Source organism: Chrysochloris asiatica, unplaced genomic scaffold (assembly GCF_000296735.1).
Source record: "Chrysochloris asiatica unplaced genomic scaffold, ChrAsi1.0 scaffold00058, whole genome shotgun sequence".
Lineage (NCBI taxonomy): Eukaryota > Metazoa > Chordata > Mammalia > Afrosoricida > Chrysochloridae > Chrysochloris > Chrysochloris asiatica.
This window is the reverse complement of record NW_006408576.1, coordinates 8904732-8916416: the sequence shown is the minus strand read 5'-3', so window position 1 is coordinate 8916416 and position 11685 is coordinate 8904732.

The window sequence follows — 11685 nt, the reverse complement described above, 5'->3', positions numbered from 1 at the left end:
TCTCTGCTTTCAGCCAAGATTTGTTGGACATCAGCAATGATATCCCTAATTCCATGGCCTCTTCTGAATCTGGCTTGAACCTCTGGAAGTTCTCTGTCAATGTTTGCTTGCAGCCATTTCTATATTACCTCTAGTAAAACTTTACTCACATGAGATATCAAAGAGATTGTCCAATGAGTTTTGCATTCCATTGGGTGACCTCTCTTTGGAATGGGCACAATATGGATCTCTTCCAATCAGTTGGCCAGATAGTCATCTTCCAATTTCTTTGTATAAATGAGTGATTGCCTTCTGTGCTGCCTCACTTTCTTGAAAGATTTCAATTTTTATTCCATCAATTCCTGGTGCCTTGTTCTTTGCCAATTCCTTCAATACACCTTGGACTTTCTCTTTGAGTGTAATTGGCTCTTGATCATATGCTACCCCTTGAAACGGTTGAACATTAACCATTTCCTTTTGGTACAGTGACTGTATATTCCTTCCATCTTCTCTTGATGCTTTCCATATCATTCAATAATTTGCCCAGAGAATCTTTCAATAATGAAAGTCAAGGCTTGATTTTTTCCTTCAGTTCCCCCAGCTTGAAAAATGCTGAGTGTGTTCTTCCTTTTTGGTTTTCTGACTCCAGATCTTTTCCCACTTTGTTGTAATATTTGGCTTTATCTTCTCGAGCTGATCTTTGAAATTTGTTGTTCAGCTCTCGTACCTCCTTATTGCTGCCATTGGCATCTCTACACTGGAGAGCAAGTTTCTGTGTCTCTTCTGACATCCATTTTGATCTTTTCCTTCTTTCTTGTCTTCTTAATGACTTTTTACTTCCTTCATGTATGATTTTCTTGATGTCATCCCACAACTCTTCTGGTCTTCTGTCTTTAGTGTTTAATGTATCAAATCTGTTCTTCAGATGACCTCTAAATTCAGGTTGGATATATTCAAGTTCATATTTTGGCTCTCCCGGACTTGTTTACATTTTCTTCAGCTTCAGTTTGTACTTGCATACAAGTAGTTGATGGCCTGTTCCACAGTCTGCCCCTGGCCTTGTTTTGACTGATGATATGGAGCTTTTCCATCGTCTTTTTCCACAGATGTCATCAATTTGATTTCTATGTATTCCATCTAGTGAGGTCCATGTGTACATTCTACACTTTGGGTCCATGTGAAGCTACTAGGTAAGAAAAATATCCATACACTGACACATGTAGATCTCTAAGGAACAGTTGCCATAGATGAAAATAGCATAATGTTTTCTTCTGAGCCAGAACTCTCAATTCAGACTTCTAGTCCTCTAACTGTGAGAGAATAAATGTGTTTGTTAAAACCATCCACATTTGACATTTCTGTTATAGATAAGTAAGACATGGTATTAGAAAATCACAAAGAAATAATACATTATTTCTCAAGCGGAAAACTTTAAGAAAAAACTCATATTTGGGGCTGGAATAGTGAAGGATTCCATCATCAAAGTATTGAATGCCATAGGAAGCATCAATGAATATGCAAGGAAAGCACAGAGTTACTGTACCAAAAAGAATTGTTCAATTTTCAGTTATTTCAAGATTTAGCATATGATCAAGAACTGTAGGTACTTATGGAAGATATTCAAGTTTCACAGAAAGCATCAGTGAAAAACAAAGTTCTGGGAATTGAAGGAACACAAATTGAAAAGTTTTAACCAACTTATGCAACGTTGGAGGTGCTCATTAGTGTACACCAAGAAATTTTGAAGACAGCTACTTTACCAGCTGATTGGAAGAGATCTGTATCTTTGTCGGTTGAAAACAAAGATGACCCATTGGAATTCTATAATCATCCAATATTATCATTAATATTTCATGCCACAAAAATTTTGTTGAAGATTATTAAAAATTATTATAGCAGTTATCTAACTGGGAGCTGCCAGAAATTCAAGCCAGATTCAGAAGATGACATAGAAAGTGGGGTATCACTGCTGAGGGCAAATGGTTTCTTGGACAAAAGCAAAGAATACCAAAAAGATGCTTTCTGTTGTTGTTGATAAATGCAATTGAATCAGTTTGGACTTATAGCAATAGTGTTTAGGGTTTCTAAGGAACAGCTGGTGGGTTTGAACTGCTAACCTTGCAGTTAGCCATCTAGTGCTTATCTTACAGCACCACAACAAGAAAGAGGTTTATTTGTGTTTTATTGGCTATGCAAAGGCATTTTATTGTGTGGATCATAACAAACTATGGACATCATTGCAGAGTGGTATTCTAGAATGCTTACCTGTGCTCATGAGGAACTGACCTTGTACATTGACTAAGAGGCAGCCATTCAAAGACAACAAGGGATAATGAATGGTTCCAAATCAAAGGTTCAAAATCAAAATTGGTCAAGGTTGTATCATCTTACCATACTCATTCCACTAAAATATTAAGCAAATAATCTGAGAAACTGGAATATATAAAGAAGAATGTGGTATCAGGATCAGAGGAAGACTCATCAATGACTTCAGATATGTAGTTACAGAACCTTAGTTGCTAAAAGTGGAGATGATTTGAAATACTGATGAGGATCAAAGACTACAGCCTTCAGTATGGATTATACCTTAATGTAAAGAAAACAAAAATCCTCACAACTTGTTAATAAATAATATCATGACAAATGGAAAAAAGTTTGAAGTTTTCAAAGACTTCGATTTTCTTGGATCCATAATCAGTGTTCATGAAAGCAGCAATCAAGACCATAGAAGGATCAATGCTTTTGAGTTATAGTGTTGGTGGAAGAATATTTAAAATACCATAGGCTGCCAGAAGAATCAACAAATCAATTTTGGAAGCAGTAAAGCAAGAAAGCCCTTAAAGCTAGGATGAGGAGACATTGACTCTTGTAGTTTGGCCATGTTGTCAAAAAGGACCAACTCCTGGAGAAGGATATCATACTTTGTGAAAGAATGGGGTAGTAAAAAAAAAATGCAAACCTCACAATGGCAGCAATAATAGACTCAAAGAACCATTTTGAGAATGGCACAGGTGTTTTCATTCTGCATAGGGTCTTTATGAGTTAGAACTGACTCAAAGGCACTTAAAATAACATAGCATAGCATAACATGGAATAAAAATAAAGTAAATGGGTTATTTAACAAGTTCTAAATGCCTAAATAACACACGAAACAATAATTGCCTATGTTCAAATTAAAATTAATAAATTCTGTGAAACCCAATGCATTATAAAAGCATTAAAAGCTAGAAAAGAATGTTTATAAATATAGAACTAAAGTTAATCAATAGTTCATTGTACATAAAGAACAAATAAGAACAATAAAGGTACAGGAAAACACACATGTACAAAACCACACACACATTCATACACAGATATTCACACACATTAGAGAAACTAACAGAAGACCCAAGCAGTCACCATATAGAAGAAAAAGAGGAAATGTTTATAAATGTACATAAAATTACCTCTAAGAGGTAAGCATTCCAGGCTTGAAAGAGGCGGTGGCTTAAGTTCTTAACAATAAACATAACTTTCTTTGTCATCATTGAAATGAAAATGAAAATCAAAATAAGAAATTTATCGTTATTAATATAAAATGGTGACAAGATTTTGCAGAGTAAAGCAATGAAATATGCATGTGCATTGTCACTGCATTTCTAATTCTATGTCCTGAAAAATTCATTTACATGAAGATCAGAATGAGGAGATTTTTAAAACTGCCATTGTGTTGGTTCTGACTTGGAGTGGCCCTGTATAGCATTTCCAAGGATTGCTTGGGGGCTTTGAACCACTGACCTTGCAGATAGCCATCCACGGCGTATTCTAGAGCACAGCACTTGTAAAGAATTCTTTACTATTAAATTTTCACAGTAGACATTACTAACAAGTTTTCTCTCCTGACCAGACCCTGACTGACACATTTTTAAGAGCATAAATAAGTAAATGCTAATAAATAGTAGAATATGTAATTAAATTATTCCATAGACATACAAAAATATACAGAGATATACATTAGTGAAATAAGGAAACTATAATTATACACACTGGCATGAAATTATCTAAAATGTATACTATTAGTTGGAAAAAGAAAACCGCAAAAGAATATTACAAATAGCCATGTATAAAAATTTCAAACACTGGAAAAATAAAATAATTTAGTTAAAAATGTATTTATATATTTTGTTTTATCTTTTAAAAAAGAATATTAAAGAAATACATAGCAGAAAAAATGAACATTGGTTACCTCTTGGAAAAATATGATGGACATGATCAGTTTAGTGGTAAAAACTTTGCTACCATTATTAAATAGATCATATATCCACTTGGAGTTCTGGTGTGGTGCTGTATGACAAGCAATGGACTGCCAAGGGCAAGGTTGGCAAACCAACAAAACACTCCTCAGAAACTCTATACAATGTCTCTATTAATTGGAACCGACTTGATGATACTTAACAACAACAACAACAACAACAATAGCAATATACCCACCCACTGTCATGGACTCATAGTCACCTTGTAGAAGATTCCCAAGGTTGTATATTTCTATGGGAGCAGAAAGTCTCCTCTTTCTCCTGCAGTGTTCCTCAGGGTTCTGTTGACCTTCAGCTTAGGAGTTGAGTTTGTTTGTTTACAGTGTCACCAAATTTCCTGTTGTTGTTGTTGTTAGGTGCCATTGAGTCAGTTCAAACTCATAGAGGCCCTATCCACAACAGAATGAAACACTGTCTAGCCCTGTGCCAACATCAAAATCATTGCTACGTTTGAGCCCATTTCTGTAGCCATTGTGCCAATCCATCAAGTTGGAGGTCTTCCTCTTTTTTCTACTATTCTCCATTTTACCAGACATGATATTCTTCCCAAGTGACTGGTTCCTCCTGACAATACGTCCGAAGTATAAGGAATGAATTCTGGCCATCCTGGCTTCCAGGGAGTATTCTGGCTATACGTCTTCCAACACAGATCTGTTTGTATTTTTTGGCAGTACATGGTACTTTAAAATACTCTTCTCCAACACCATAACCCCAATGTATCAGTTCTTCTAAGGTCTTTCCTATTCACTGTCCAACTTTCACATGCATATGAGGCTATTGAAATTACCATGGCTTAAGTCAGGCACAGCTTAGTTCTTAAACTGATGATCTTTGCTCTTGAACTCTTTAATGAGATCTTGTACAAAAGATCTGCCTAATGAAATATGTCATTTCATTTCTTCAGTACTGCTGAAGAACCATGAACGTTGGTGGTTGATATGAGCAAAATGAAGTAGTTGGCAACTTCAATATTTTCTCCATTTATATAGATGCTGTTTATTGGTCCAGTAGTAAGGATTTTTGTCTTCTTTACACTGAGGAATCAGCCATACCAAAGTCTGTGATCTTTGAGCTTCATCAGTAAGTATTTTAAGTCCTTTCCACTTTCAGCAAGCAAGGTTGTATCATCAGCATATCACAGGTTATTAATGTGTCATCCTCCAATCCAAATACCACGTTTTACATTATATAATCCAGATTCTTAGATCATGTGCTCAGTATACAGATTGAATAAGTATGGTGAAAGAATATAGCTCTGGCCCATACCTTTGCTGATTTTAAACCATTCAGTGTTTCCTTGTTCTGTTTGAACAATTTTTTATTGACTTATACACAGGTTATTCATGAGTACAATTAAACACTACAGAGAGTCACTATGAGTTGTAACCAACTTGATGGCACTTAACACAACAAATGGTTGATTAGATAACTATATCATATTTATATTAAAAATAGTGCAATTATTAAAAATTTTGCTAATAAAAACATAAATATTATGATACACTATAACTAGATGTTGTTGTTGAGTGCCATCGATTCAGTTCCAACTCAAAGCGAAACTGACTAGGGTTTCTGCAAAGTGGCTAGCAAGTTTGAACCACATCATATACATATATGATGAAAAATGATTTACAAAGTTATTTGCCAAAGCACTAGCTGATTTTTTTTCTAGGTGAAGAGATTTTTTCTTTCTTTCTTTCTTTCTTTCTTTCTTTCTTTCTTTCTTTCTTTCTTTCTTTCTTTCTTTCTTTCTTTCTTTCATTCTTTCTCTAATATCCTCTAATAGAAGAATTGATGAATTTGAGTTGTGGAGTTAGGGACACATATTAAAAGTACCATGGACCACCAAAAGAATAAACAGATCTGTGTTGGAAAAATGATAGCCAGAATGCTCCCTGGAACTTGGCCAGACTTCCTCTTTCATACTTCAGACATATTATCAGGAAGAACCAGTCCCTGGAGAAGACATCATACATAGTAAAGTGAAGGGTCAGCGTAAAAGAGGAAAATTCCCAACAAGATGGACTGGCACAGTGGCAGCTGCAATGGGCTTAAGTGTATCAATGATGTAAGATTCATGCAAGACTGGGTCGTGTTATTTTCTGCTATGCATAGGGTCATTATGAGTCAGTACCCACTTGATAGCACCTAACAACAACAATAAATTCTTTTGTATTTTGAAATCTGTTTGCTTTTTAATTTTAGCATTGATTATTTTAAATATTTTGGAGATTAAAGTAATGTAATAGTGATAATAATGACATCAGCAATTATTTTTCTGTCATTCCATCCCTATAACAAATAAGTATACAATTGGTATTTTGCTCAATACGATAATTATACCTAGTTTAGTACAGAAAAATGAGAGAGTAAAGAATGACTATACACAAACTTCTTTAAATGAAATCTAATAAATGATGAAATTTTATGCATGTTTATTTATATAATTTCTGTATTAATGAAATAGTTATCCAAAAGAGCATTGTAAAATTTAAATATCTGCACTGGAGAATCAATTTCTTTTACTTTCCTATTTTTCTCCCTGTCAAATATGCTTCTGTCCTTCGATCTTGGCTCCAATTTATGTACATTACCAAATGAAGGTAACCTAGAAGGAACTTTCTTTGGACAGGAAATCAGAATCTTACTTATGCATTTCAGTTTACAGAAGCTGCTTTTATGCCTGACTGATCCTTGCTGTTATTGAAGCATGTATTTGCAGACTTGTGGAAAGCAGAACAGCAGGATCCCTGCAATGATTGCTACCTGAATTCTTTTTCCATTTGGGATGTTTCACAGTTTCTTTGCCTTGAAAAATATGTTCTAATATAGGTCATGCTTCACAGAAGCTATTGAAATGAAGACTTGTGCTTGTTCTTTAATTTTCTTATAAAATCTATATATATTTTTGTTGTTACAGGAAACCTTATGTTCTTCCTTACCTCTTTTAACATATTTTGTAAATTCTGCTTGTTTTTTTATTTTAGTGTCCATTATTTTAAATGATTTAAATTGTGGAGAATAAAGTAATGTAGTTTATTAGTTTAACTGTATTTGCATGTCTAGATAACAATTAACTGTGTGAAGGTTCCTCATATGCATAATTAAGTTTTCTGGAATGCCCATTCTTCATAATGTTATCAATAGTTTGTCATGATCCACACAGCCTAAAATACTTACAGTTAGGAATCATGCTTACTCTATGTAAAGACTTCTCATGTCCTAATATATTCTTATTGTGGTGCTGTAGGATAAACACTGGACTGTTATCAATAAGACTGACAGTTCACAACCACCAACCACTCCTTGGAAACTACAGGCAGGATCATGATGAGTTGGAATTTACTTGTTGACCCTTAAAAACAACATCAGCAATGTTTTCATGAGCTTGTTTAATGTCAGAGCACTTAAATTATTGAGCCCTAAGACCCAGTTCTGACAATCAATAACAGCTTGGATGGCTTTGGACCTGTCATTATACTTCTCTTTAGATTTATTTTACTTTTGATAAGGTTGAAATAGGTATTCTACTGGTTTGAAGCCTAAATATAAGATTTCACTCTTATCAAAAGAAAAATGAATCTGAAATCTAGTAACTTTATATTGAACTTCAATGCTGATGAAATCTGTGAACTCTAACTATATTATAGTCAATTTTTCAGAAACACAAGAACTCTGAACTTCTAGTCCCAGAACTTGCTAATAATTATCCTAGGATACTGGTTTTTAATCTAACCATAAAACTCAAAATGCATGCAGAAAATTCAAAGAACTTGTCAGCAAAAAATGACATTTCCTTTAGGCATTAAAATATAGACGTCAGGAAGTCTGTACTTTAAAGCCAGTTTTCTGTTATGAACTTTAGGCTATTCTTTGTATGTGAGGGTGATTCCCAAAAACTTTTTAAAGCCTCTTTGTATATGTGCATGTCTTACAGTTCTTCCATTTTCTAACTATAAATATGAGAAGAGGTCAATGAATGTTCAATGATTTTCTAAACACAGATAACCAAAATAATTTCAGACTTATGCTTTGCCTATAATCTTTACTGTGTCCATACATTTATAAAGTTATTTCTAGATGGGAGGAAAGAATGTATGCAGTAATTGTTTTTGATGATTTAATAATTTTAACTTAACAGAAATTTTTCAATGAGTCACCCTGGTTCACACAATATAACTACTTTGAAAGCAAGGTAAAAGGAATTTTATTCAGGAAGTAAGCATTTCTCTAGTCATTCCAGAACTAATGAGGAGTCAAAACCTCTCAAGAGGGAAGCTGAGGAAAATTAGAGATGTAAATTAGGATATGCTTACGTGTATATATAGCAATACAATGAAGGTTACCTGCTGATATATACTTCACATAAAACTGTGAGACTTACTGGTATTGTTAATCCTCTAGGCCCAGGTGGGAGCAAGGATTTCTATACCTGATTTTATTTTCTTTCCCTAGGGTAACATGCTGATGTAATGCCAAAACTAGTATATCTGGAATTTATATGGCTGCAAAAATGGTCTGGGTATGTTTAAACATTATATTAACTTTGAAATAAATTTGATTTATCATTTTCTACAATAGTCCAGAGACTAGAGGCAAAGAATGACTCATAGTCTCCTGTTCATTAGTTCATCTTGTTATAGCTATCCCATGAAAAAAGCAAACTATAAAGATGAGATAGAGAAAAAAAAATTATATACTCAAGCAATCTTAAGCCAGAAAAGTTGATTGAGTCACATCTTAATTATCTTCTGACTATGTTGTATACCCTGCAGGTAGAGAAGCTTTAGTCTTAACTACTTCTTCAACTAATGTGACTGAAGGGAAATATTTATTAGTTAAAGTAATGGTTCAATAGATGCTTTTCAGATTGTGATGGTGGAGCAACGGGCTAATTAGAGGATAAAGTAGATGAACTTCTAGAGAACAAATGACCCATTGCAGAAATTCACAGACTGCTGCACTTCCATTGGATTTTTCCATGTGCTTAGACAAGAAAATACCAGTTTATGTTTGGGCATGATCTACAATGATAACAAAGTGAGGTTTGGTTGAGTGCAGAGAATTACTTTTTATATCCTATTTGAAATACCTTCTTGCTTCTATCTCTGGAGCTGTTTCCTACATCAAAAACAATTTCTGAATCATAATAATCTATGAATAGCTTTGTGAAGAATGGGATGCCAGAACACTTCATAGTGCTGATGAGTAAACGCTACATAGAACAAGAAACAGTCATTAGAAAAGAAAAAGGAGATACTGTTGTTGTTAGGTGCCATTAAGTCAGTACTGACTCATAGCGACCTTATGCACAGCAGAATGAAACATAGTCCAATACCGGGCCAACCTCACTACTGTTGCCACGCTTGAATCCATCAAGTCCTCTTCACTTTCAGTAAACAAGGTTGTATCATCTGCATATTGCAGATGAGTCTTCCTCCAATCGTGATACCATGTTTTTCTTCATAGAACTCAGCTTTTCGGATTATTTGCTCAGCATACAGGTTGAATAAGTATGGTATAATAATACAACCTTGTCGCAAATCTTTCTTAATCTTAAACCGTTCATGTTCTGTTCAAACAACTGCCTTTTGGTCCCCATATACAGAATCCTCATGAGCACAATTAAGTGTTCCGGAATACTCATACTTCACAATGTTGTCCATAGCTTGTCATGAACCACACAATTGTAAGCATTTGCGTAGTCAATAAAGCACAGGTAAACATCTTTCTGATATTCTCTGCTTTCAGCTAAGATACATCAGACATCAGGAATGATATCCCTCGTTCCATGGCTTCTTCTGAATCTGGCTTGAACTTCTGGAAGTTCTCTGTCAGTGTATGCTTACAGTCATTTCTGTATTACCTTTAGTAAAACTTTACTCGCATGGGATATCAAAGAGATTGTTTGATGATTTCCACATTCCATTGGTTCACCGCTCTTTGTAATGGGCACAAATACGGATCACTTTGAATTAGTTGGCCATATAGTTGTCTTCCAAATTTCTTTCCAGAAATGAGTGATTGCCTCCTGTGCCGCCTCACTTTATTGAAAGATTTCAATTTTTATTCCATCAATTCCTGGTGCCTTGTTCTTGCCAATTCCTTCAATGCACCTGGGACTTCCTCCTTCAGTATCATTGGCTTTTGATCATATACTTCCTCTTGAAACGGTTGAGCATTCACCATTTCTTTTTGGTTCAGTGACTGTGTATTCCTGCAATCTTCTCTTGATGCTTTCTGCATCATTTAATAATTTGCCTGGGAATCTTTCTGCTGAGCATTTTCTTCCATTTTAGATTTCTGATTCCAGATCTTTGCACATTTTGTTGTAATATTTGGCTTTATCTTCTCGAGCGGATCTTTGAAATTTTCTGTTCAGCTCTTGGACCTCCTATTTTCTTCCATATACTTTAGCATCTCTACGCTGGAAAGCAAGTTTCAGTGTCTCTTCGGACATCCACTTTGACCTTTCCTTCTTTCTTGTCTTCTTAATGCCTTTTGCTTTCTCATGTATGATGTTCTTGATGTTATCCCACAACTCTTTTGGTCTTCAGTCTTTTGTGTTTAATATATCAAATCTATTCTTTGGATGATCTCTAAATTCAGGTGGCATATATTCAAGTTCATATTTTGGCTCTCATTGACTTGTTTTCTTTCTTCAACTTCAGTTTCAATTTGCATATGAGTAATTGATGGTCTGTTCCACAGTCTGCCCCGGCCTTGTTATACTGATGATATGGAGCTTTTCCATTGTCTTTTTCATAGATGTAGTCAATTTGATTTCTATGTATTCCATCTGGTAAAGTCCACGTGTATAGTCGTCTTTTTGCTGTCTAAGGAAGGTATTTGAAATGAAAAAACCATTGATTTTGCAAAATTCTATCATATGCTCCCTAGCATCATTTCTATCACCAAGGCCCTATTTTCCAACTACTGATCTTTTCTCTTTGCTCCCAATCTTTGCATTCTAATCACCGATAATGATCAATACATCTTGATTGCATGTTGGATCAATTACAGATTGAAGAAGTTGGTAGAATTCTTTTATTTCTTCGTCACTGGCTTTAGTGGTTGGTGTGTAAATTTGGATAATAGTGGTATTAACTGGGTTTCCCTCTAGGCGCATGGATATTATCCTATCACAGATAGTGCTGTACCTCATGACTGATCTGGATATATTCTTTTTGACAATGAATGCAACACCATTCCTCTTCAATTTGTTATTTCTGGCATAGTAAACCACGTGGTTGTCAGATTCAAAATGGACAATACCAGTCCATTTCTGCTCACTAATGCTTAAGATATTTATGTTTATGCGTTCCATTTCATTTTTGACAATTTCTTATTTTCCCAGATTCATACTTCGCACATTTCATGTTCTGATTTTCAATGGATGTTTACAGCTGTTTCT